The 25,579-nt window shown below is 41.1% G+C and overlaps 2 long non-coding RNA genes across 2 annotated transcripts; both read right to left on the bottom strand.

The window, feature by feature from the left end:
- Nucleotides 1-716: 716 nt before the first annotated feature.
- On the bottom strand, nt 717-6,016 carry LOC139171771 (uncharacterized). The gene is made up of 5 exons (XR_011559804.1): nt 5,861-6,016; nt 4,877-5,670; nt 4,231-4,686; nt 2,827-4,095; nt 717-1,838 (listed from the first exon to the last, which is right to left on the bottom strand). It is a non-coding gene; the product is annotated as an uncharacterized lncRNA (long non-coding RNA).
- Nucleotides 6,017-7,305: 1,289 nt separating this feature from the next.
- On the bottom strand, nt 7,306-10,800 carry LOC139171770 (uncharacterized). The gene is made up of 6 exons (XR_011559803.1): nt 10,556-10,800; nt 9,682-10,364; nt 8,814-9,491; nt 8,488-8,622; nt 7,830-8,266; nt 7,306-7,638 (listed from the first exon to the last, which is right to left on the bottom strand). It is a non-coding gene; the product is annotated as an uncharacterized lncRNA (long non-coding RNA).
- Between the last annotated feature and the right edge of the window lie 14,779 nt (nt 10,801-25,579).

The following is a 25,579-nucleotide window of genomic DNA, read 5'->3' as shown; positions in this document are numbered from 1 at the left end:
ACCTTCCCAGTGTGATTCACCCCCATCGCTCGCTCAGGGACCATTTGGGATCCTCAGGGACTGGGAGAGCCCTCTCTCTGAGCGCTCTGGACTCTCCCAGTGTGATTCACCCCCATCGCTCGCTCAGGGACCATTTGGGATCCTCAGGGACTGGGAGAGCCTTCTCTCTGAGCGCTCTGGACCCTTCCAGTGTGATTCACCCCCATCGCTCGCTCAGGGACCATTTGGGATCCTCAGGGACTGGGAGAGCCTTCTCTCTGAGCGCTCTGGACTCTCCCAGTGTGATTCACCCCCATCGCTCGCTCAGGGACCATTTGGGATCCTCAGGGACTGGGAGAGCCTTCTCTCTGAGCGCTCTGGACCCTTCCAGTGTGATTCACCCCCATCGCTCGCTCAGGGACCATTTGGGATCCTCAGGGACTGGGAGAGCCATCTCTCTCTGAGCGCTCTGGACTCTCCCAGTGTGATTCACCCCCATTGCTCGCTCAGGGACCATTTGGGATCCTCAGGGACTGGGAGAGCCATCTCTCTCTGAGCGCTCTGGACTCTCCCAGTGTGATTCACCCCCATTGCTCGCTCAGGGACCATTTGGGATCCTCAGGGACTGGGAGAGCCCTCTATCTGAGCACTCTGGACTCTCCCAGTGTGATTCACCCCCATTGCTCGCTCAGGGACCATTTGGGATCCTCAGGGACTGGGAGAGCCTTCTCTCTGAGCGCTCTGGACCCTTCCAGTGTGATTCACCCCCATTGCTCGCTCAGGGACCATTTGGGATCCTCAGGGACTGGGAGAGCCTTCTCTCTGAGCGCTCTGGACCTTCCCAGTGTGATTCACCCCCATTGCTCGCTCAGGGACCATTTGGGATCCTCAGGGACTGAGAGAGCCTTCTCTCTGAGCGCTCTTGACCCTTCCAGTGTGATTCACCCCCATTGCTCGCTCAGGGACCATTTGGGATCCTCAGGGACTGAGAGAGCCTTCTCTCTGAGCGCTCTTTACTCTTCCAGTGTGATTCACCCCCATTGCTCGCTCAGGGACCATTTGGGATCCTCAGGGACCGGGAGAGCCTTCTCTCTGAGCACTCTGGACCCTTCCAGTGTGATTCACCCCCATCGCTCGCTCAGGGACCATTTGGGATCCTCAGGGACTGGGAGAGCCTTCTCTCTGAGTGCTCTGGACCCTTCCAGTGTGATTCACCCCCACTGCTAGCTCAGGGACTGGAAGGCCTCCTTCACCCAGGGGTGCCATGGCATTTTCACCATCATGTCTGGGGGTCTGAGGGCAGATGGAATTAAGGAACAGTGCAGCCTTTCTCCCAAGCAATGCACCCCATCAACTCCCTATCATATCCATGTTTATGTTGGTATGTGGGATGCTTTGGGGGCTTTCTCAAATAACTAATTACTACTTTAAGAATCTCTGACCACACCTAGCATTAGAGAGGGCCATTGAGATTCTTCTTGGTTTTAAGAACCATTGCCTGCTCTAATAGCCAAGGGGCAAGAAAACCATTGAATCTTATATACATCATTGAACATATTTTTAAAAAATACTTGACCTATTCTTTCTGAGTCTAAAAACCACAGATGAAACTACGCTAGGCAAGAAAACTAGAAATTCTATTACCTATCAACAGACACAGACAGCATTAAAATGTGTAGTGTGGTGCATTAATGGCTTACAATCCCATTGATTTTCCTACAGGTCAGTTTTGATTGACAGGGTGAGCTGCATTCTTGGCGAAGATCATGTTCATTCTTGCTTTCTATTCCTTCTTCTCTTCTCAACACTGGAGGCGGGCAATTCAGTCTTCTCTCTTCTAAGACATTGTACCACATTCCCTTGAGATAAAAAATAAACGTTACTGCAATATTACTCTTAAAAACAGAATAGGAAAGAATATAATTATTTATTGGCCAACTGTGATTGGACACTGTTGTGATTCAGTCTGAGGCTCCTCAGGGAACGGCTGGAGCTCTGCCGGCTCCATGCTCAGAGGGGGAGGACGAGGAACAGGAGGAGGAGGAGGAGGCCCAGGCAGACGGGGAGGAGGAATGTCAGGCCGAGGGAGAGGGAGAACAGCCTGAGACCCCCGGGGTGGAGCTCTCCCCAGCGAGTAGCCTGGAGTCCTTAGATGAGAATGCACAAGCCATCATCGATCTCAGGCAGAGAAGAGCAGCACAACGAAGGGGACAATTAGCCAGGTATTTCCAGCACTAAATAGGCAACAGCTGGGTTTGGGTGTGGTTCTCCCCAGAAAGGCTGAAAAGGCAGGCCCGCCCTTCCTGTATTGTGGAGTATTATCTTTTGGGAGTCCTGTGACCTGGCTGTGATCTTTGGCGTCTCTGATTCTGGCTTGTGGCCTTGAAGGCTGAAACCTTGGGGGGAGGCGTGGATCTTATTCTCTACAGTGGTGTGTGTGCCAGCAAGAAGCCTGTTGTATTGTCTGGCCGTCATGACTCTGCTAGCATCCCAATTTGTAAGAATAGTTTTTTCTCTGTGTTTGTTTTCAAAACTATAAAGTGACTTTGCTTTTACCAGCGTGTCTGGCTGCTTTTTTCAGTTGGTGTTGAAGTCTGGGGGCACCCAGACAGAACAGACACACAGGGAATTTGTCTTTGGTGCAGATGCTCTCAGTGTATATTAAAAAAAAGATACTTTTGTCAAGAATCATAAGGTACAACAATTAACAATTGTCATAGTGAATAGACTATGACTTCAAAGGCAGGGTTACCCTTGCTTGCCTTGGCAAAAGGGGCTATCTGTTAGTGGAAGACCACTACCCCTCTCCATTATGCCCAGAAGAATACAAGTCTCAACTCAACTTACTTTTACTCTTTTTCCTTTTTTTTCATGTTTCTTCCTCTGCCATGCTGAACAAGGGCTGTCTCTTTCCAAGAACATTTGGCAGGTGGCATGCATTTTTCCCACCCCACAATCTCAGAAGTTCTAAAATCTTCTACACATCACTGGCCACACCTAGCATTAAAAATGGCCAGTGGGTTATTGTCTGCAGATCTATTTATTTATTTAATTTTTATGCCGCCCTTCTCCATAGACTCAGGGCGGCTCACAACATGTTAGCAATAGCATTTTTTAACAGAGCCAGCCTATTGCCCCCACAATCTGGGTCCTCCTTATTAATTACTGACCCCACCTAGAATTAAACAGGGGCATTGAGGTTTTTATTCTGGTTCTAAGAACCATTGCCAGGGCTAAATTATGCAGGGCAAAAAAGGTATAAAATCTATTATCAATTATTTGGCCACATCTAGCATTAAAAAGGGCCATTTAGATTTTCATACTGGTTCTAAGAACCATTGCCAGGGCTACATTTATGACAGGCCAGAATGGTACGAAATCTATCCCTTAGTCTCCAAAGCTAGAAAAATATACGATCTCTTATAAATCTACAACCAGATCTAGCATTAGAAAAAAGCTGTTGAAATTTTCTTTCTGGTTCTAAGAGCCATCACCAGGGCTAAATTATGCCACCCAGAAATCTATATAAAATGTAAAATTGATCAATGGCCACACCCATATTAAAAATGGCCATAGAGGTTTTCATTCTGGTCCTAAGAACCATGGCCAGGGCTAAATAACACCAGGCAAAAAAGGTATAAAATCTAATATCAATTACTGGCCACATCTAGTATTAAAAAGGGCCATTTAGATTTTCATATTGGTTCTAAGAACCATTGCCAGGGCAAAATTTCTATTTTTCCTATCAACCCCGCAGGCTGGCAAGTGAATAGTCTGTCTTCTAAGTTGGTGTGGTACATGCCTTTGAAATAAAAAAAAAAAATCAATGTTACTTCAGTTGCTACTTGTTCCATCCCTTATTCTCCAAAGCTAGAAAACTATAAGATCTCTTATAAATCAACAGCCAGATCTAGCATTAGTAAAAGGCTGTTGGAGTTTGCTTTCTGGTTCTAAGAACCATTGCCAGGGCTAAATTATGCCAGGCACAAATCTATGAAATCTAAATTGATCAATGGCCACACCTCTCATTAAAAAGATCCTAAATTTCTATTTTTACTATCAACCCCGCAGGCTGGCAAGTGAATAGTCTGTCTTCTAAGTTGGTTTGGTACATGCCTTTGAAATTAAAAAAAAAAAATCAACGTTACTTATTTCATATACAGGGTTACCATTATTAGCATAAAGTAGTGGAAGATGAACCCCACCCATATCCTAAAATCTTGGGGGACTGTAAGATTCAGCCAAACTTACCACACAGCATAGATGATGACTTAACAGCAGAAGACCAACAGTCTTGGTCTGGAGACATTTCCTTGCTTTCTGGTTTCTTCTTTCAGACTTCTTTCTTCTTCTGATGTGCCCAACAAGTGTTGTCTCTTCCAGGGAAAATTTGTCAGCACTTGTTCCATCCCTTATTCTCCAAAGCTAGAAAACTATCTCTTATAAATCAACAGCCAGATCTAGTATTAGTAAAAGGCTGTTGGAGTTTGCTTTCTGGTTCTAAGAACCATTGCCAGAGCTAAATTATGCCAGGCAGAAATCTATGAAATCTAAATTGATCAGTGGCCACACCTCACATTAAAAATGGCCACAGAGAGTTTCTTTCTGGTTCTAAGAACCATTGCCAGGGCTAAATTTCTATTTTTACCATCTACACTGCCGGCTGACAATTGAATCATCTGTCTTCTAAGTTGGTGTGGTACATACCTTTGAAATAAAATAAAAAATCAACGTTACTTCAGTTGCTACTGGAGTTTTACTCCTAAGATTCACAATACACAGTGGTACATTCTTTTATTTCATATGCAGGGTTACCCTTATTAGCATAAAGTCGTGGAAGATGAACCCCACCCATATCCTAAAATCTTGGGGGACTGTAAGATTCAGCCAAACTTACCACACAGCATAGGTGATGACGTAACAACAGAAGGCCAACAGTCTTGGTCTGGAGACATTTTCCTGCTTTCTGGTTTCTTCTTTCAGACTTCTTTCTTCTTCTGATGTGCCCAACAAGTGTTGTCACTTCCAGGGAAAATTTGTCAGCACTTGTTCCATCCCTTATTCTCCAAAGCTAGAAAACTATAAGATCTCTTATAAATCAACAGCCAGATCTAGTATTAGTAAAAGGCTGTTGGAGTTTGCTTTCTGGTTCTAAGAACCATTGCCAGGGCTAAATTATGCCAGGCAGAAATCTATGAAATCTAAATTGATCAATGGCCACACCTCACATTAAAAATGGCCACTGACGGTTTCTTTCTGGTTCTAAGAACCATTGCCAGGGCTAAATTATGCCAGGCAGAAATCTATGAAATCTAAATTGATCAATGGCCACACGTCACATTAAAAATGGCCATTGACGGTTTCTTTCTGATTCTAAGAACCATTGCCAGAGCTAAATTATGCCAGGCAGAAATCTATGAACTTTAAATTGATCAATGGCCACACCTCACATTAAAAATGGCCACTGAGGGTTTCTTTCTGGTGCTAAGAACCATTGCCAGGGCTAAATTATGCCAGGCAGAAATCTATGAAATCTAAATTGATCAGGGGCCACACCTCACATTAAAAATGGCCACTGAGGGTTTCTTTCTGGTTCTAAGAACCATTGCCAGGGCTAAATTTCTATTTTTACCATCTACACTGCCGGCTGACAATTGAATCATCTGTCTTCTAAGTTGGTGTGGTACATACCTTTGAAATAAAATAAAAAATCAACGTTACTTCAGTTGCTACTGGAGTTTTACTCTTAAGATTCACAATACACAGTGGTACATTCTTTTATTTCATATGCAGGGTTACCCTTATTAGCATAAAGTAGTGGAAGATGAACCCCACCCATATCCTAAAATCTTGGGGGACTGTAAGATTCAGCCAAACTTACCACACAGCATAGATGATGACATAACAGCAGAAGGCCAACAGTCTTGGTCTGGAGACATTTTCTTGCTTTCTGGTTTCTTCTTTCAGACTTCTTTCTTCTTCTGATGTGCCCAACAAGTGTTGTCTCTTCCAAGGAAAATTTGCTAACACTTGTTCCATCCCTTATGCTCCAAAGCTAGAAAACTATATAATCTCTTATAAATCAACAGCCAGATCTAGCATTAGTAAAAGGCTGTTGGAGTTTGCTTTCTGGTTCTAAGAACCATTGCCAGGGCTAAATTATGCCAGGCAGAAATCTATGAAATCTAAATTGATCAGTGGCCACACCTCACATTAAAAATGGCCATTGACGGTTTCTTTCAATTCTAAGAACCATTGCCACGGCTAAATTATGCCAGGCAGAAATCTATGAAATGTAAATTGATCAATGGCCACACCTCACATTAAAAATGGCCATTGACGGTTTCTTTCTGATTCTAAGAACCATTGCCAGAGCTAAATTATGCCAGGCAGAAATCTATGAACTTTAAATTGATCAATGGCCACACCTTACATTAAAAATGGCCACTGAGGGTTTCTTTCTGGTTCTAAGAACCATTGCCAGGGCTAAATTTCTATTTTTACCATCTACACTGCCATCTGACTATTGAATCATCTGTCTTCTAAGTTGGTGTGGTACATACCTTTGAAATAAAATAAAAAAATCAACGTTACTTCAGTTGCTACTGGAGTTTTACTCCTAAGATTCACAATACACAGTGGTACATTCTTTTATTTCATATGCAGGGTTACCCTTATTAGCATAAAGTAGTGGAAGATGAACCCCACCCATATCCTAAAATCTTGGGGGACTGTAAGATTCAGCCAAACTTACCACACAGCATAGATGATGACGTAACAACAGAAGGCCAACAGTCTTGGTCTGGAGACATTTTCCTGCTTTCTGGTTTCTTCTTTCAGACTTCTTTCTTCTTCTGATGTGCCCAACAAGTGTTGTCTCTTCCAGGGAAAATTTGTCAGCACTTGTTCCATCCCTTATTCTCCAAAGCTAGAAAACTATAAGATCTCTTATAAATCAACAGCCAGATATAGTATTAGTAAAAGGCTGTTGGAGTTTGCTTTCTGGTTCTAAGAACCATTGCCACGGCTAAATTATGCCAGGCAGAAATCTATGAAATCTAAATTGATCAATGGCAACACCTCACATTAAAAATGGCCACTGAGGGTTTCTTTCTGGTTCTAAGAACCATTGCCAGAGCTAAATTATGCCAGGCAGAAATCTATGAAATCTAAATTGATCAATGGCCACACCTCACATTAAAAATGGCCACTGAGGGTTTCTTTCTGGTTCTAAGAACCATTGCCAGGGCTAAATTATGCCAGGCAGAAATCTATGAAATCTAAATTGATCAATGGCCACACCTCACATTAAAAATGGCCACTGAGGGTTTCTTTCTGGTTCTAAGAACCATTGCCAGGGCTAAATTATGCCAGGCAGAAATCTATGAAATTTAAATTGATCAATGGCCACACCTCACATTAAAAATGGCCACTGAGGGTTTCTTTCTGATTCTAAGAACCATTGCCAGAGCTAAATTATGCCAGGCAGAAATCTATGAAATCTAAATTGATCAGGGGCCACACCTCACATTAAAAATGGCCACTGAGGGTTTCTTTCTGGTTCTAAGAACCATTGCCAGGGCTAAATTTCTATTTTTACCATCTACACTGCCGGCTGACAATTGAATCATCTGTCTTCTAAGTTGGTGTGGTACATACCTTTGAAATAAAATAAAAAAATCAACGTTACTTCAGTTGCTACTGGAGTTTTACTCCTAAGATTCACAATACACAGTGGTACATTCTTTTATTTCATATGCAGGGTTACCCGTATTAGCATAAAGTAGTGGAAGATGAACCCCACCCATATCCTAAAATCTTGGGGGACTGTAAGATTCAGCCAAACTTACCACACAGCATAGATGATGACATAACAGCAGAAGGCCAACAGTCTTGGTCTGGAGACATTTTCCTGCTTTCTGGTTTCTTCTTTCAGACTTCTTTCTTCTTCTGATGTGCCCAACAAGTGTTGTCTCTTCCAAGGAAAATTTGCTAACACTTGTCCCATCCCTTATGCTCCAAAGCTAGAAAACTATAAGATCTCTTATAAATCAACAGCCAGATCTAGCATTAGTAAAAGGCTGTTGGAGTTTGCTTTCTGGTTCTAAGAACCATTGCCAGGGCTAAATTATGCCAGGCAGAAATCTATGAAATCTAAATTGATCAATGGCCACACCTCACATTAAAAATGGCCACTGACGGTTTCTTTCTGATTCTAAGAACCATTGCCAGAGCTAAATTATGCCAGGCAGAAATCTATGAAATCTAAATTGATCAGTGGCCACACCTCACATTAAAAATGGCCATTGACGGTTTCTTTCAATTCTAAGAACCATTGCCACGGCTAAATTATGCCAGGCAGAAATCTATGAAATCTAAATTGATCAATGGCCACACCTCACATTAAAAATGGCCATTGACGGTTTCTTTCTGATTCTAAGAACCATTGCCAGAGCTAAATTATGCCAGGCAGAAATCTATGAACTTTAAATTGATCAATGGCCACACCTCACATTAAAAATGGCCACTGAGGGTTTCTTTCTGGTTCTAAGAACCATTGCCAGGGCTAAATTTCTATTTTTACTATCTACACTGCTGGCTGACAATTGAATCATCTGTCTTCTAAGTTGGTGTTGTACATACCTTTGAAATAAAATAAAAAAATCAACGTTACTTCAGTTGCTACTGGAGTTTTACTCTTAAGATTCACAATACATAGTGGTACATTCTTTTATTTCATATGCAGGGTTACCCTTATTAGCATAAAGTAGTGGAAGATGAACCCCACCCATATCCTAAAATCTTGGGGGACTGTAAGATTCAGCCAAACTTACCACACAGCATAGATGATGACTTAACAGCAGAAGACCAACAGTCTTGGTCTGGAGACATTTTCTTGCTTTCTGGTTTCTTCTTTCAGACTTCTTTCTTCTTCTGATGTGCCCAACAAGTGTTGTCTCTTCCAGGGAAAATTTGTCAGCACTTGTTCCATCCCTTATTCTCCAAAGCTAGAAAACTATCTCTTATAAATCAACAGCCAGATCTAGTATTAGTAAAAGGCTGTTGGAGTTTGCTTTCTGGTTCTAAGAACCATTGCCAGGGCTAAATTATGCCAGGCACAAATCTATGAAATCTAAATTGATCAGTGGCCACACCTCACATTAAAAATGGCCACTGAGGGTTTCTTTCTGGTTCTAAGAACCATTGCCAGGGCTAAATTATGCCAGGCAGAAATCTATGAAATTTAAATTGATCAATGGCCACACCTCACATTAAAAATGGCCACTGAGGGTTTCTTTCTGGTTCTAAGAACCATTGCCAGAGCTAAATTATGCCAGGCAGAAATCTATGAAATCTAAATTGATCAGGGGCCACACCTCACATAAAAAATGGCCACTGAGGGTTTCTTTCTGGTTCTAAGAACCATTGCCAGGGCTAAATTTCTATTTTTACCATCTACACTACCGGCTGACAATTGAATCATCTGTCTTCTAAGTTGGTGTGGTACATACCTTTGAAATAAATAAAAAAATCAACGTTACTTCAGTTGCTACTGGAGTTTTACTCCTAAGATTCACAATACACAGTGGTGCATTCTTTTATTTCATATGCAGGGTTACCCTTATTAGCATAAAGTAGTGGAAGATGAACCCCACCCATATCCTAAAATCTTGGGGGACTGTAAGATTCAGCCAAACTTACCACACAGCATAGATGATGACGTAACAACAGAAGGCCAACAGTCTTGGTCTGGAGACATTTTCCTGCTTTCTGGTTTCTTCTTTCAGACTTCTTTCTTCTTCTGATGTGCCCAACAAGTGTTGTCTCTTCCAGGGAAAATTTGTCAGCACTTGTTCCATCCCTTATTCTCCAAAGCTAGAAAACTATAAGATCTCTAATAAATCAACAGCCAGATCTAGTATTAGTAAAAGGCTGTTGGAGTTTGCTTTCTGGTTCTAAGAACCATTGCCACGGCTAAATTATGCCAGGCAGAAATCTATGAAATCTAAATTGATCAATGGCCACACCTCACATTAAAAATGGCCACTGAGGGTTTCTTTCTGGTTCTAAGAACCATTGCCAGGGCTAAATTATGCCAGGCAGAAATATATGAAATTTAAATTGATCAATGGCCACACCTCACATTAAAAATGGCCACTGAGGGTTTCTTTCTGATTCTAAGAACCATTGCCAGAGCTAAATTATGCCAGGCAGAAATCTATGAAATCTAAATTGATCAGGGGCCACACCTCACATTAAAAATGGCCACTGAGGGTTTCTTTCTGGTTCTAAGAACCATTGCCAGGGCTAAATTTCTATTTTTACCATCTACACTGCCGGCTGACAATTGAATCATCTGTCTTCTAAGTTGGTGTGGTACATACCTTTGAAATAAAATAAAAAAATCAACGTTACTTCAGTTGCTACTGGAGTTTTACTCTTAAGATTCACAATACACAGTGGTGCATTCTTTTATTTCATTTGCAGGGTTACCCTTATTAGCATAAAGTAGTGGAAGATGAACCCCACCCATATCCTAAAATCTTGGGGGACTGTAAGATTCAGCCAAACTTACCACACAGCATAGATGATGACGTAACAGCAGAAGGCCAACAGTCTTGGTCTGGAGACATTTTCCTGCTTTCTGGTTTCTTCTTTCAGACTTCTTTCTTCTTCTGATGTGCCCAACCAGTGTTGTCTCTTCCAAGGAAAATTTGCTAACACTTGTTCCATCCCTTATGCTCCAAAGCTAGAAAACTATAAGATCTCTTATAAATCAACAGCCAGATCTAGCATTAGTAAAAGGCTGTTGGAGTTTGCTTTCTGGTTCTAAGAACCATTGCCAGGGCTAAATTATGCCAGGCAGAAATCTATGAAATCTAAATTGATCAATGGCCACACCTCAAATTAAAAATGGCCACTGAGGTTTTCTTTCTGGTTCTAAGAACCATTGCCACGGCTAAATTATGCCAGGCAGAAATCTATGAAATCTAAATTGATCAATGGCCACACCTCACATTAAAAATGGCCATTGACGGTTTCTTTCAATTCTAAGAACCATTGCCACGGCTAAATTATGCCAGGCAGAAATCTATGAAATCTAAATTGATCAATGGCCACACCTCACATTAAAAATGGCCATTGACGGTTTCTTTCTGATTCTAAGAACCATTGCCAGAGCTAAATTATGCCAGGCAGAAATCTATGAAATCTAAATTGATCAGGGGCCACACCTCACATTAAAAATGGCCACTGAGGGTTTCTTTCTGCTTCTAAGAACCATTGCCAGGGCTAAATTTCTATTTTTACCATCTACACTGCCGGCTGACAATTGAATCATCTGTCTTCTAAGTTGGTGTGGTACATACCTTTGAAATAAAATTAAAAAAATCAACGTTACTTCAGTTGCTACTGGAGTTTTACTCCTAAGATTCACAATACATAGTGGTACATTCTTTTATTTCATATACAGGGTTACCATTATTAGCATAAAGTAGTGGAAGATGAACCCCACCCATATCCTAAAATCTTGGGGGACTGTAAGATTCAGCCAAACTTACCACACAGCATAGATGATGACTTAACAGCAGAAGACCAACAGTCTTGGTCTGGAGACATTTTCTTGCTTTCTGGTTTCTTCTTTCAGACTTCTTTCTTCTTCTGATGTGCCCAACAAGTGTTGTCTCTTCCAGCGAAAATTTGTCAGCACTTGTTCCATCCCTTATTCTCCAAAGCTAGAAAACTATCTCTTATAAATCAACAGCCAGATCTAGTATTAGTAAAAGGCTGTTGGAGTTTGCTTTCTGGTTCTAAGAACCATTGCCAGGGCTAAATTATGCCAGGCACAAATCTATGAAATCTAAATTGATCAGTGGCCACACCTCACATTAAAAATGGCCACTGAGGGTTTCTTTCTGGTTCTAAGAACCATTGCCAGGGCTAAATTATGCCAGGCACAAATCTATGAAATTTAAATTGATCAATGGCCACACCTCACATTAAAAATGGCCACTGAGGGTTTCTTTCTGGTTCTAAGAACCATTGCCAGAGCTAAATTATGCCAGGCAGAAATCTATGAAATCTAAATTGATCAGGGGCCACACCTCACATTAAAAATGGCCACTGAGGGTTTCTTTCTGGTTCTAAGAACCATTGCCAGGGCTAAATTTCTATTTTTACCATCTACACTGCCGGCTGACAATTGAATCATCTGTCTTCTAAATTGGTGTGGTACATACCTTTGAAATAAATAAAAAAATCAACGTTACTTCAGTTGCTACTGGAGTTTTACTCCTAAGATTCACAATACACAGTGGTGCATTCTTTTATTTCATATGCAGGGTTATCCTTATTAGCATAAAGTAGTGGAAGATGAACCCCACCCATATCCTAAAATCTTGGGGGACTGTAAGATTCAGCCAAACTTACCACACAGCATAGATGATGACGTAACAACAGAAGGCCAACAGTCTTGGTCTGGAGACATTTTCCTGCTTTCTGGTTTCTTCTTTCAGACTTCTTTCTTCTTCTGATGTGCCCAACAAGTGTTGTCTCTTCCAGGGAAAATTTGTCAGCACTTGTTCCATCCCTTATTCTCCAAAGCTAGAAAACTATAAGATCTCTAATAAATCAACAGCCAGATCTAGTATTAGTAAAAGGCTGTTGGAGTTTGCTTTCTGGTTCTAAGAACCATTGCCAGGGCTAAATTATGCCAGGCAGAAATCTATGAAATCTAAATTGATCAATGGCCACACCTCACATTAAAAATGGCCACTGACGGTTTCTTTCTGATTCTAAGAACCATTGCCAGAGCTAAATTATGCCAGGTAGAAATCTATGAAATTTAAATTGATCAATGGCCACACCTCACATTAAAAATGGCCACTGAGGGTTTCTTTCTGGTTTTAAGAACCATTGCCAGGGCTAAATTTCTATTTTTACCATCTACACTGCCGGCTGACAATTGAATCATCTGTCTTCTAAGTTGGTGTTGTACATACCTTTGAAATAAAATAAAAAAATCAACGTTACTTCAGTTGCTACTGGAGTTTTACTCTTAAGATTCACAATACACAATGGTGTATTCTTTTATTTCATATGCAGGGTTACCCTTATTAGCATAAAGTAGTGGAAGATGAACCCCACCCATATCCTAGAACCTTGGGGGACTGTAAGATTCAGCCAAACTTACCACACAGCATAGATGATGACGTTACAGCAGAAGACCAACAGTCTTGGTCTGGAGACATTTTCCTGCTTTCTGGTTTCTTCTTTCAGACTTCTTTCTTCTTCTGATGTGCCCAACAAGTGTTGTCTCTTCCAAGGAAAATTTGCCAGCACTTGTTCCATCCCTTATTCTCCAAAGCTAGAAAACTATAAGATCTTTCATAAATCAACAGCCAGATCTAGCATTAGTAAAAGGCTGTTGGAGTTTGCTTTCTGGTTCTAAGAACCATTGCCACGGCTTAATTATGCCAGGCAGAAATCTATGAAATCTAAAATTGATCAATGGCCACACCTCACATTAAAAAGGTCCATTGAAATTTTCTTTCTGGTTCTAGGAGCCATTGCCAGGGCTAAATTATGCCAGGCAAAAAAGGTATAAAATAAATTAGTTACTGGCCCCACCTATCATTAAACATGGCCATAGAGGTTTTCTTTCTGGTTCTAAGAACCTTTGCCAGAGCTAACTTAGGCCAGGCAAAATAGGTATAAAACCGATTATCAATTACTGGCCACACCTCATATTAAATCTATTATCAATTATTGGCCACATCTAGTATTAAAAAGGGCCATTTAGATATTCATACGGGTTCTAAGAACCATTGCTAGAGCTAAATTTCTATTTTTGCTATCAACCCCGCAGGCTGGCAAGTGAATAGTCTGTCTTCTAAGTTGGTGTGGTACATGCCTTTGAAATAAAATTAAATAAAATCAATGTTACTTCAGTTGCTACTGGAGTTTTACTTCTAAGATTCACAATACACAGTGGTGCATTCTTTTATTTCATATGCAGGGTTACCCTGATTAGCATAAAGTAGTGGAAGATGAACCCCACCCATACCCTAAAACCTTGGGCGACTGTAAGATTCAGCCAAACTTACCACACAGCATAAATGATGACGTAACAGCTGAAGACCAACAGTCTTGGTCTGGAGACATTTTCTCTCTTTCTGTTTTTTTCTTTCACACTTCTTTCTTCTTCTGCTGCACACAGCCAGCGTTGCTCCCTCCAAGGAAAATTTGTCAGCACTGGTTCCATCCGTTAGTCTGCAAGGCTAGAAAACTATAAGATCTTTTATAAATCAACAGCCAGATCTAGCATTAGTAAAAGGCTGTTGGAGTTTGCTTTCTGGTTCTAAGAACCATATGCCAGGACTATGTTACGCCTGGCACATATTTATAAAATCTATAAAAATAAGTAAGTAAGTAAGTAAGTAAGTAAGTAAGTAAGTAGGTAGGTAGGTAGGTAGGTAGGTAAGTAAGTAAGTAAGTAAGTAAGTATGTAAGTAAGTAAGTAAGTAAGTAAGTAAGTAAGTAAGTAAGTAAGTAAGTTAGTAAGTAAGTAGATGGATGGATGGATGGATGGATGGATGGATGGATGGATGGATGGATGGATGGATAGATAGATAGATAGATAGATAGATAGATAGATAGATAGAGAGATAGAGAGATAGATAGATAAATTGGCCACACCTAGCATTAAAAATGGCCAATGAGGCTTTATTATTATCATTCACACCAGACTAACTATCAAGAAATACCGAATGTCCTATCAAGCTACTGCCAAAGAAGCTAACAACAAAGAATCTCCAAGACTACAAATCTTCTATGATTTGTGGACTTCAACTCCCAGACTTCCTGAGACAATCATGCTAGCTCAGGAATTCTGGGAGTTGAAGTCCACATGTCATAGAAGAGCCAGCTTTGCCTACCCCTGTCCAAGACCATTTACACCAACACTGAAAGAAGCCACTAAAACCATAAATTGAGAGCAAACTGCACTCCCTTCCAGCACTGATGATGTTCCCTAGTTTCCTAACAAAACCTCTACAAGGAAGCCACTAAGCTCAGACACCACCAAGGACGCCTCATTTCCATGGTGAACCACAAATATTATCCTCTGTCAATATACCTCCTATCCAATTGCATCACTTTCAGTTTTAAGAAGTCTGGCTGGTACTGGCATTATTTCTAAGATGGGAGGGAGGTGATCCCAAAGGATTCCCTTCCGGTCTGAGTCTCACTGAGGGGGTCCTCAGGCATTGGAGGAGGCTTTTAGCTCAGCGCTGTTGTCTCTTCCAGTGTGATTCGCCCTCACTGCTCACTCAGGGACTGAAAGGGCAACCCCAGAGATGGAACGCTAAATTGCGCTCACTGCCACAGCTCGTAGGTTCTTGCGGGACCAGTGAGATTTTGCTGCTGCACCTGTGGAGGTAGGAGCCACAGGTATAACCAGCTAAAAAATCACGCACGGAGCCACAGGTAAAACCATGCTGAAACACAGGCGCAATTTTTCTACCTCCACAGGTTCAACAGCAAAATCACGCTGGTCCCACAAGAACTTACGAGCCGCAGTGGCGAGTGCAATTTAGCCTTCCGCCTCCCTGCCATCCATACATTTTAATGTTGGGTTTTTTTAATAAACAACTTTGCCGAAGCAAGTAAACTTTAGCCAGGTCCAAAATGTTTTGCAGCGACATGTCGCAAACAGTACCTGCCAGGCTTCCTCATTTTCAATACACTGAAGAGTAAATGTCTTACTGTTGATGTCTTCTTCGTCTATTGGATTCATGCCTTTGGGAGAAAAAAAATCAGTATCACCAAATAACCAAAAGATGTTCAGAAACTAGAATACTATCCCTGTAATTTTATGTACTTTTAGCCTGCAAGGGCATGGCTATAATTACCTCAGGCTTTACTGGGAAGCAAATTTTAATTCTCATTCACCTGTGATGGTTTGGTCTTTTTACAAGGAGATGGTTGAGATCACCTCAAATTCCACCAAAATTTTATTCTAATAAATTGGCTAAACCTCAAGAATTGACTTAATTCCTAGAAAATAAGATCAACTCCTGGACCTGAAGTAATATTAGTTAACTTTTGACCCTTTGTGCATATTTTGCTTTTTTAAGGATTTGAGCCTTGACTAAAATTACCCCAGGTCACTTTATTTCTGAGAGCAAGGTCACCTCAAGCGGTAATTTTATCTTTACCTTTGAAACTGTTTTTAATTTTTATCTGCCTTTGGTGGTTTGGTCTTTTTAACAGGGCATGGATGAGATTACCTAGAATTGCATCTATTTTACTAAAAATGCTTAGCATAAAGTAGTAGAAGATGAACCCCACCCATATCCTAAACAAACTCACAGCATAGATGATGACGTAACAGCAGAAGGCCAACAGTCTTTGGCTGGAGACATTTCCTTGCTTTCTTCTTTCTTCTTTCACTTCGTGCCCAGCAAGTGTTGTCTCTTCCAGGGAAAATTTGTCAGCACTTGCTCCATCCCTTATTCTCCAAAGCTAGAAAACTATAAGATCTTTTATAAATCAACAGCCAGATCTAGCATTAGTAAAAGGCTGTTGAGGTTTCTTTCTGGTTTTAAGAACCATTGCCACGGCTTAATTATGCCAGGCAGAAATCTATAAAATCTAAAATTGATCAATGGCCACACCTCACATTAAAAATGGCCACTGAGGTTTTATTTCTGGTTTTAAGAACCATTGCCAGGGCTAAATTATGCCAGGCAGAAATCTATGAAATGTAAATTGATCAATAGCCACACCTCACATTAAAAATGGCCACTGAGGTTTTATTTCTGGTTCTAAGAACCATTGCCAGGGCTAAATTATGCCAGGCAGAAATCTATAAAATCTAAAATTGATTAATGGCCACACCTCACGTTAAAAATGGCCACAGAGGTTTTATTTCTGGTTTTAAGAACCATTGCCAGGGCTAAATTATGCCAGGCAGAAATCTATGAAATGTAAATTGATCAATAGCCACACCTCACATTAAAAATGGCCACTGAGGGTTTCTTTCTGGTTTTAAGAACAATTGCCAAGGCTAAATTATGCCAGGCAGAAATCTATGAAATCTAAAATTGATCAATGGCCACACCTCTCATTAAAAATGGCCACTGAGGGTTTCTTTCTGGTTTTAAGAACAATTGCCAAGGCTAAATTATGCCAGGCAGAAATCTATGAAATCTAAAATTGATTAATGGCCACACCTCACATTAAAAATGGCCACTGAGGGTTTCTTTCTGGTTTTAGGAACAATTGCCAAGGCTAAATTATGCCAGGCAGAAATCTATGAAATCTAAAATTGATCAATGGCCACACCTGACATTAAAAATGGCCACTGAGGGTTTATTTCTGGTTCTAAGAACCATTGCCAGGGATAAATTTCTATTTTTACTATCAATCCCGCAGGCTGGCAAGTGAATACTGTAGTCTGTCTTCTAAGTTGGTGTGGTACATGCCTTTGAAATAAATAAAAAAAAATCAACGTTACTTCAGTTGCTACTGGAGTTTTACTCCTAAGATTCACAATACACAGTGGTAAATTCTTTTATTTCATATGCAGGGTTACCCTGATTAGCATAAAGTAGTGGAAGATGAATCCCACCCATACCCTAAAACCTTGGGGGACTGTAAGACTCAGCCAAACTTACCACACAGCATAGATGATGACGTAACAGCAGAAGACCAACAGTCTTGGTATGGAGACATTTTCTTGCTTTCTGGTTTCTTCTTTCAGACTTCTTTCTTCTTCTGATGTGTCCAACAAGTGTTGTCTCTTCCAGGGAAAATTTGTCAGCACTTGTTCCATCCCCTATTCTCTAAAGCTAGAAAACTATAAGGTCTTTCATAAATCAACAGCCAGATCTAGCATTAGTAAAAGGCTGTTGGAGTTTGCTTTCTGGTTCTAAGAACCATTGCCAGGGCTTAATTATGCCAGGCAGAAATCTATGAAATCTAAAATTGATCAATGGCCACACCTCACATTAAAAATGGCCACTGAGGGTTTATTTCTGGTTCTAAGAACCATTGCCAGGGCTAAATTATGCCAGGCAGAAATCTATGAAATCTAAAATTGATCAATGGCCACACCTCACATTAAAAATGGCCACTGAGGGTTTATTTCTGGTTCTAAGAACCATTGCCAGGGCTAAATTATGCCAGGCAGAAATCTATGAAATCTAAAATTGATCAATGGCCACACCTCACATTAAAAATGGCCACTGAGGGTTTATTTCTGGTTCTAAGAACCATTGCCAGGGCTAAATTATGCCAGGCAGAAATCTATGAAATCTAAAATTGATCAATGGCCACACCTCACATTAAAAATGGCCACTGAGGGTTTATTTCTGGTTCTAAGAACCATTGCCAGGGCTAAATTATGCCAGGCAGAAATCTATGAAATCTAAAATTGATCAATGGCCACACCTCACATTAAAAATGGCCACTGAGGGTTTATTTCTGGTTCTAAGAACCATTGCCAGGGCTAAATTATGCCAGGCAGAAATCTATGAAATCTAAAATTGATCAATGGCCACACCTCACATTAAAAATGGCCACTGAGGGTTTATTTCTGGTTCTAAGAACCATTGCCAGGGCTAAATTATGCCAGGCAGAAATCTATGAAATCTAAAATTGATCAATGGCCACACCTCACATTAAAAATGGCCACTGAGGGTTTATTTCTGGTTCTAAGAACCATTGCCAGGGCTAAATTATGCCAGGCAGAAATCTATGAAATCTAAAATTGATCAATGGCCACACCTCACATTAAAAATGGCCACTGAGGGTTTATTTCTGGTTCTAAGAACCATTGCCAGGGCTAAATTATGCCAGGCAGAAATCTATGAAATCTAAAATTGATCAATGGCCACACCTCACATTAAAAATGGCCACTGAGGGTTTATTTCTGGTTCTAAGAACCATTGCCAGGGCTAAATTATGCCAGGCAGAAATCTATGAAATCTAAATTGATCAATGGCCACACCTCACATTAAAAATGGCCACTGAGGGTTTATTTCTGGTTCTAAGAACCATTGCCAGGGCTAAATTATGCCAGGCAGAAATCTATGAAATCTAAATTGATCAATGGCCACACCTCACATTAAAAATGGCCACTGAGGGTTTATTTCTGGTTCTAAGAACCATTGCCAGGGCTAAATTATGCCAGGCAGAAATCTATGAAATCTAAATTGATCAATGGCCACACCTCACATTAAAAATGGCCACTGAGGGTTTCTTTCTGGTTCTAAGAACCATTGCCAGAGCTAAATTATGTCAGGCCAGAATGGTATGAAGTCTATTATCTATAGGTCACTTTGATTTGCTTGGTGAAGTAAAGATATCATTCATTCATTCATTCTTTCTATTTGTTCTTCTGTTTCTACTATCTACACTGCTGGCTGACAATTGAATCGTCTGTCTTCTAAGTTGGTGTGGTAGAAGCCTTTGAGATTAAGAAAAAAAAAATCAACGTTACTTCAGTTGCCAATGGAGTTTTCCTCCTAGGATTCACAATACACAGTAGTGCATTCTTTTATGTCATGTGCAGGGTTACCCATACTTAACATAAAGTAGTGGAAGATGAACCCCACCCATACCCTAAAATCTTGGGGGACTGTAAATCTCATACAAACTTACCTCACAGCATAGATGATGACGTAACAGCTGAAGGCCAACAATCTTGGGGCTGGAGACATTTTCTTGCTTTCTGGCTTCTTCTTTCAATTTTTTCTTGTTCTTCTGCACCTAGCAAGCGTTGCCTCTTCCAAGGAAAATTTGTCAGCACTGGTTCCATCCGTTAGTCTGCAAGGCTAGAAAACTACTGGCCACATTGGCATTAAAAATGGCCAACACCTGACTAACTATCAAGAAATACCGAATGTCCCATGAAGCTACTGCCAAAGAACCTAACAAAGAATCTCCAAGACTACAAATCTTCTATGATTTGTGGACTTCAACTCCCAGACTTCCTGAGACAATCATGCTAGCTCAGGAATTCTGGGAGTTGAAGTCCACATGTCATAGAAGAGCCAACTTTGCCTACCCCTGTCCAAGACCATTTACACCAACACTGAAAGAAGCCACTAAAACCATAAATTGAGAGCAAACTGCACTCCCTTCCAGCACTGATGATGTTCCCTAGTTTCCTAACAAAACCTCTACAAGGAAGCCACTGAGCTCAGACACCACCAAGGACACCTCATTTCAATGGTGAACCACAAATATTATCCTCTGTCAATACACCTCCTATCCAATTGCATCACTTTGGGCTTTAAGAAGTCTGGCTGGTACTGGGAGGGAGGTGATCCCCAAGGATTCCCTTCCGGTCTGAGTCTCACAGAGGGGGTCCTCAGGCATTGGAGGAGATTAGATTAGATTTATTGGATTTATATGCCGCCCCTCTCCGAAAACTCAGCTTTTAGCTGAGCGCTGTTGTCTCTTCCAGTGTGATTCGCCCTCACTGCTCACTCAGGGACTGAAAGGGCAACCCCAGAGAAGACTTCCAGTGCGAGTCTCCCACAGTGTCCACTCAGAAACTCAATGAGACAGGCGGCCGCTTGATCTCATTCAGGGTGCGTGTCCGAAAGCTCACGGACTGAAAGACCTCTATAAGTAAGGGCATCACCCCCATCACCAGTGTATATGTGGAATGTGGAATATGATCTGGTTCTAAGAACCACAGCCAATAACCAAAATTAGGGTGAGTCAGAATTTTTTTTGATACTTTTTATCTAAGTTATAAACTTATGACTGCTCTTTTTACCCTTGATCAGTGGTGGGCTACGAGACAGAACGCTAAATTGCACTCACAGCTCAACAAGTTCTTGCAGGACCAGTGCGATTTTGCTGCTGCACCTGTGGAGGTAGGAGCCACAGGTATAACCAGCTAAAAAATCACGCACGGAGCCACAGGTAAAACCATGCTGAAACACAGGCGCAATTTTTCTACCTCCACAGGTTCAACAGCAAAATCGCGCCGGTCCCACAAGAACTTACGAGCCGTAGTGGCAAGTGCAATTTAGCCTTCCGGCTCGCTGCCATTGATACATTTTAATGTTGGGGTTTTTTAATAAATAACTTTGCCGAAGCAGATAAACTTTAGCAAGGTCTAAACATTTTTGCAGCAATATGTCGCTAACAGTACCTGCCTTCAATACAGTTCACTACAGTTCCTCGCTTTCAATACACTGAAGAGTAAATGAAACCATCTGTCTTACTGTTGGTGTCTTCTTCTTCGTCTATTGGATTCATGCCTTTGGGGGAAAAAAATCAATATCACCAAATAACCAAAAGATGTTCAGAAACTAGAATACTAATCCTGTAATTTTATGTGCTTTTAGCCTGCAAGGGCAGGGCTATAATTACCTCAGGCTTTACTGGGAAGCAAATTTTAATTCTCATTCACCTGTGGTGGTTTGGTCTTTTTACAAGGAGATGATTGAGATTGCCTCAAGTTCCACCAAAATTGTATCCTAATAAATTGGCCAAACCTCAAGAATTGACTTAATTCCTTGAAAATAAGATCAACTCCTGGATCTGAAGTAATATTAGTTAACTTTTGACCAGTTATTTGAAGTAGATACTTTCTGTATCTACTGTATTTAAGGTAGATACTTTCTGCATACTGTACCTTTAACTCTGGCGTGCTGCTCAATTACACACCCTAATCTGCAAATTGTTCATTTTAGGTACTTGGCCTTTTTGAAAGCTTTTTTCGCTTGGAAACAAATTTGAACATTTCTTCACACAATGAAATGAAAAAATTAATGCTTATTGGTGTAGTATTAGTTCAGGTCCAGGAGCTGATTTTCCTCTCACTATATAAAGCTGAAGTAATTTTAGCTAGTTAAAAGCAGGGAAATTACCACAGGTGAACAAGCGGTAAAATTAGCTTCAAGGCAAAATACAGAAGCTTCAGTTGCCCTTTATTTCTTGAAGAAAGTGATTTGTTGGGACCTGAGGAAATTTTAGTCAAAGCTCAAGTCCTTAAGAGAAGCAAAATATATAAGAAAACTAGTTGCCTCAAGGAACTACAGGCAAAAGTTAAGTAAAATTAGTTCAAGTCCAGGAGTTTGACCTTATTTTCTTGAAATAAAGCCAGGTCTTAAGGTAATTCTGAGATTATGTTAGCCAAGGCTCATATTTTTAGTAAAATAGATGGAATACAGTATTCGGTAATCTCAGCCATGTCCTGTTAAAAAGACCAAACCACCACAGGCAGAACAAAATCAGAAACAGAGAAATATAGATTGATGGCAGAAAAGACCTCATGGTCCAGCTACTCTGCCCTTATACTATTTCCTATATTTTCAAATTAAAATTAACAGTTTTAAAGGTAAAGATAAAATTACCACAGGAGGTGACCTTGCTCTCAGAAATAAAGTGACATTTTAGTCAGGACTCAAATCCTTAAATAATCCACCTTCGAGATATGTCCCTGGCATTTTACTCCTTAGAATACACCCCCCGGGGTTAAAATTACTACAGGTGCTATCTAACACTGGGCTATTAAGCGGCTAAAGAACTCACGCTCCCCTCACGTCCCTATCCGGCAAGTTTTAAAAAGCCTGAGGGGGAAAAAAACCTTACCTCAAAAGCTCAAAAGGCCCTGCCCGGCCTCGAGCTCGAGGACTTGAGCTGCGGAGGCGCCGGAGTGACTATTTTGGGGGTTCTCCGGCGCCCCGCAGCATCGAAGGAGAGACCCTCCAGAACGAGAGTCTGCTCCTTCGGGTAACGTGCTTGCTAATTTTCCACACAGCTGAGGAAAATCACCGGCTTTTTAAATGCTCCCCGCCTCTCGAGCGAGGAGAGGCATCCCGACCAATCCGAGGGAGGGGTTTTCAGAGCAGCCAATAAACGGGCGAGAGGGGCGGGGAGAAAGACCCCCGGGGAACCTCTGAGGGGGGTTGGGCGGGAAAGGCTCGGTTGCACTCGATTCCTGTGCGGGACCCTCAGCCCCTGGAGGGGTTGCCATGGAGACGGCTCATTGCAGCCAGGTGAGGAAGATTGGAGGCTTGAGCCAGGTGAATTCAATGAATCTTAAATGACAACGAACTGTAAACGACCCATACATACTACTTTCGCAGAATACCCTATGTGTTGTGTTGGGCAAATGCAGCTACTGAAACAAATTGGCTCTTTTCTACTTTGGAGTTGTTTGGAGTGAGTGGCATATAAATACAATAAATAAATAAATAATAATGTTTTAAAATAAAGTTGGAATGGAGAAACTGTGGTCTTTTGGATATTGCATTACACCAGTATTACACCAAATATCTTCAAGTTGCCAAGGTTGGGAAACACTGTATTACAGACACCTGATTAGGGACACCTGGTTTTGGAGATATAGGTAGAAACATAGAAGATTGACAGCAGAAAAAGTCCTCATGGTCCATCTCGTCTGCCCTTATACTATTTCCTATATTTTATCTTAGGATGGATGGATGTTTATCCCAGGCAGGTTTAAATTCAGTTCCTGTGGATTTACCAACCACATCTGCTGGAAGTTTGTTCCAAGTATCTACTGCTCTGAGTTAAATAATATTTTCTCACCTTGCTTCTGATCTTTCCCACAACTAACTTCAGATTGTGTCCCCTTGTTCTTGTGTTCACTTTCCTATTAAAAACACTTCCCTCCTGAACCTTATTTAACCCTTTAACATATTTAAATGTTTCGACCATGTCCCCCCTTTCCCTTCTGTCCTCCAGACTATACAGATTGAGTTCATTAAGTCTTTCCTGATAACGTTTTATGCTTAAGACCAGGGGTCCCCAAACATTTTACACAGGGGGCCAGTTCACTGTCCCTCAGACTGTTGGAGGGCCAGACTATAAAAACCCCCTGCGGTTTCCTTAATGCCACCCTGGGAAGGAGGAGGCGGCGAAGTGGAGCAAGTCCCCAACTCCTTCCCAAGTTTTTTCTCTGTCTCTTTCTTCCTCTCCTTTTCTTTCTCCCTTTCTCTTACTTTCTCTCTCTCTCTTGCTTTCTTTCTCTCACTCACTCTTTCTATTTCTCCCTCTTCCTGTCTCTCTCCATCTGGTTACAATTCCAAAATCCTAGTGAATCTCAGAAATTTGACTTTCGCGGGCGGTCTCGGAACGCATCCCTGCGAAAATAGAGGGAACACTGTATTTATTTTTTAATTTATTAATTTATTTATTTTGCCTACTTTGCCCTGGCTGGGATGGGTCCTATAGCAACCCTGCATAAAGGGCGCCTTCCCTGCCTCTAGCGTTCGCAATTTCTATGCAACGTGGTTTTTTTTTCAGCTGTAGCTCTTTCCACTCTGGGCATGGGGAGAGAGAGAGAGAGAGAGAGAGAGAGAGAGAGAGAGAGAGAGAGGCACATTTGTTGGCATCTCTGCTAACTTGGGGAAGGGAAAACTTCGGGTGCTTCTAGGAGGTATTTATTGATTTATTATTTTATTTATAGAATGTACGTAGCCAGCTGACTTCATTATTGCAAAAGGAAAAGAAAAGAGAAGACAAAGCAGTGTAACAATCCCAGTTCAAATGACACCTCCTTCGCTTCCTCTCGATGGAAACTCTGATTATTTATTTACTTATTGGATTTCTACGCTGCCCCTCTCCGAAGACTCGGGGCGGCTTACAACATAGAAGAAAACAGTGGTTACAATAAAATTGAATCCAATTAAATTAAAAATTGCATAGCTACCGTATATAAAATCCCTGGTAATATTAATCAATCACACTCATTCGTACAGCAACCATATAATAATATTAATAATTAATAATTAATTTATTAGATGTGTATGCTGCCCCTCTCCGAAGACTCGGAGCCGCTCACAACAATAATAAAACAGTGTGACAATGTAAACAAATCTAATATTAAAAAAGCATCTAAAAACCCATCATTTAAAAACCATGCAACACACGCATACCATACATAAAACTATAAAAGCCTGGGGGAGATGTCTAAATTCCCCCATGCCTGGCCATGTAGGTGGGTCTTAAGTAATTTGCGAAAGACAAGGAGGGTGGGGGCAGTTCTGATCTCTGGGGGGAGTTGATTCCAAAGGGTCGGGGCCACCACAGAGAAGGCCCTTCTTGATCATGGCAAAAATATTATTTGTTAACACAAATTCAGGCAAATTCAGGCTGGAGGTATTACTGGCTAATGAGCGGAGATAAGTAACCTCAGATTGCAAACCAATAATCATTAATCTCAGTCCTTGGAATGATTTCTGGCAGTTTGACCAAAGTTACAGTTCAATGAAACTCAACAGCAAATAAAACTGGCATGAATAAAATGTCAGTGAAAGCAGAAAATTATCTCAGCTTCGATTCACCAAACACCATGGTGACAAACATTGTTCACCACTCCCCATTTTCCCCAAACATAACTGGGGGTACTACAGTCTCTGGTGGTTCCTCAGTCCCTAACTCCCCTTCACTCTTATTTTCGGACTCAGAAGAACACTGGCCTGTGATGCCAGTACTCATCCATCTCTTATCCTCAAAATCCATGACCAGAGCTGAGTAGACATAGACCACTCGCAACAGAATATCTCCAGCTTTTCATCCTCGTTTATTTCCTTTAGGTGTCAAATTT

This window comes from Erythrolamprus reginae, chromosome 9 (genome assembly GCF_031021105.1).
Source record: "Erythrolamprus reginae isolate rEryReg1 chromosome 9, rEryReg1.hap1, whole genome shotgun sequence".
Classification (NCBI taxonomy): Eukaryota; Metazoa; Chordata; class Lepidosauria; order Squamata; family Dipsadidae; genus Erythrolamprus; species Erythrolamprus reginae.
Note: the sequence above shows the minus strand (reverse complement) of the source record. Positions and strands in the feature narration are given on the sequence as shown.